Here is a 2825-nt window from a genome sequence, read left to right as displayed (position 1 = left end):
AAACGCACATTCATACATACCCGTGTATAGAAGGCAAAATTCCTATGAATTGAAACAACGGGAAATGTATCAAGAGATTTTCCGTTCTTTCATTTCATTTGTTACTACGGCGTGGTTTGGAGTAATGCGATTGTTGCGCAGAATGTCCTAAAGAAAAGGTAATGATGTGGTGAAGAATTGTAATTAATTTGATTACTAATACATATTTCTTTTTATTAATCAATAAATTTTTCTTCTTTTTTTTTCTTTTCAGATGTAATTTTGGGTGGCATATTTCTTATTAAAGGAAACGAACGCATTATACATATGCTTTTGATGAGTAGACGTAATTATCCAATTGCAGCTAAACGTTCCCCGTATGATTCATTAAACGTTGATGTGTTGTAGGTGCGGCATGATATGGATACGTTGTATTATATTGTTGATGTGGCGATGGTAGTATAACTGAATTTGGTGTTATATTCATAAGTATACTACCACCAGCACCACCTGCCGTTGGTGAACTCATCAATACAGGATTATTCGCTACATTATTATTACTTGTACCCATATTCGATGTGACAACAGCAATATTATTACCACCAACACCACCACTATTATTATTATTAGCTAATGAAGTTGTTTGCATAAGACCAATGCCACCTGCATTACCGCCAGGAGCTAATATAATTTCTGTACCATACATTGGTTGAGCCTGTGGCGTTAATGCTGGATGTGTATTTGGCAATGTTGATGTATACATTCCACCACTTGCAGTCGTACTAACCGCATTTACAACAACATTCGATGAAATTAATTTATCTGGTCGGCCATTGAGTCTTAATGTACTCCCCGTTGGTTTTGTATTATAACCAAAATGTTTTTGATGCAAATTATCACTACCGACGAGTCGTAAACCTGATGAAACACTAGACAGTGTTGGCGTTTCTGGTGGGGAAACATCACCACATGAACGATTTAAACTACCTGTATCACTTCCAACACTTTTATTTGAATTCATTGAACTTGGTATAAAACGTGGTATCTAAGCCGGTAATAGATCCATCTGACATTGACATATTTTGCATTGTATAAGCCAATGTTGAATAGTTTGTGACCGGTTGAAAATGTGGATTAACGGTTAATTGTTGTTGTTGATGTATCAAATGTGTATATGTGGTGCCTGTTTTATGTCTACGGGGGTAACCATTGCGAATTAACGTTATTAGAGGGTTACCGGCCACATCACTGCTAATAACACCCTCAATAGTTTTAGGATACATCCGTTGCCAAGATGGTTGAAATATTGGACTTGTATCATTCGGAATGACATTTAAGGAAATCAAATGAGGGTCCACCGGAACAGGATGTTGCATTGTTCCATCTGCTTGAATTATCTTATGAATACCCTGTGGAAATGTCATTGGTATATGTGGCATAATGTTAAAGGCTCTATATTGGTTAAAAGTATTTGAAAGGAATAAGGTTTTGCTAAAAAAAGAGATGATGTTTAGTACAACAGTTTTACAAGGTGTGTTTGCTATGGTCGCTCTCCGGAATAAGGCCGTAATCTTTATCAAACTCTGCGATTGATTCTGCTAAACGGATGTAGGTTTCCATTGTTTTATTTACGTTTATTAACGAGAAAATTGCCGATTATAGAAATGGAACTCCTTAGAGTAAAAATACCTGCCCAGCCGTAAATAAACACTATTGAAATTCGAAGTTTATTATTTATTTTGTTTATTGCAGACTTTTTCAGAGTAGCGACGTGAAAAGGGTTTACTTTATGGACTTTTTGTCACAGCAGCGACGACAGCAAAAAGGTTTAATTTACAGACTTTTTGTCTCAGCGGCAACAACAAAAAAAAGGGGGACCACTCGCCACCTCCACAGATAATGGGTGTATTTTTGAAAAAGTGAAAAAATGCGTGCGATATTGCAAAACAAGCGCAAAAAAAGTGTAAAAAGTGTTTAAAATGAAATGAGTGAAATGAGCACCAGATTAATTAATTAAATTGAACTTAATTTCGTGTTTGTGATGTTCAAAAAAAAACAACAACAAAAACCTATTTAGTATGGTGCGGAAAGTGAGGTTAGGCTACCCTCTTCCTTGTGTTGTGTCTGGAAAACCTTACCACTGGTGGGGGGATAGACCAGATAATCACAAGGACTGAAATAAAGGCTAACAAACCGAGTGATTTAACCTGTGAAAATAGAAAAATAAATTGGTGCTCACTAAATAACTTCACTGTTTTCACTTTTTTTCCTGATTTTAATTTTTCGCGCACTACACGGGTTTCTTCTTTATTTTGCAAAAAAACAACACTAAAAAAAAAGTGGCAAGAAATATAACACTTACTTCTTAGTTTGTCGTAAGAAAAGTTGATTGTGCTGTGCTGTGGTTGGCGAATATGCTGTGGCTCTGGTCACCTATGTACAATATAAAAAACTCAAACTTTTTCCTTGTCAATTTTTGCCTGCTGTGATCTGCTGTGGCAAATAAATTTTTTGTAGGCAAAATTCTTCGGCAAATTGTCTAGTAGGAAAAATTGTGCTGCGTTGTGGACTGTAATTTTAGGCTTTTAGTTCTTTTTTCGGTGCGTAAGGACCAATGTTCGACCTGAGTGCGTCTGGAACCGGCAGTGGGTAGGCGCACAAGGGTCGATCTCGGGAAGGTGGTTCACTCGAAATAAAACAGAGCAGAAAAACGCAAAGAGGATTTCCTCGTTATAATAGTGTTTCAATTAGAGTGTGAAAAAAAATATACAATGTGTGTAAGGTTACCTTAATGTCGCAAAATGACGATGGTGATCCTGGGCGATGTGAACTGCTTGGCGGTCAAT

General features: G+C 36.7%; 1 pseudogene; it reads right to left on the bottom strand.

Annotated features, from left to right (window-relative positions):
• Positions 1-289: 289 nt before the first annotated feature.
• LOC137234838 (uncharacterized) lies at positions 290-1418 on the bottom strand (annotated as a pseudogene).
• Positions 1419-2825: the final 1407 nt, after the last annotated feature.

Source organism: Eurosta solidaginis, chromosome X (assembly GCF_040869045.1).
Source record: "Eurosta solidaginis isolate ZX-2024a chromosome X, ASM4086904v1, whole genome shotgun sequence".
NCBI lineage: Eukaryota > Metazoa > Arthropoda > Insecta > Diptera > Tephritidae > Eurosta > Eurosta solidaginis.
This window is presented reverse-complemented; position numbering and strand designations above follow the sequence as displayed.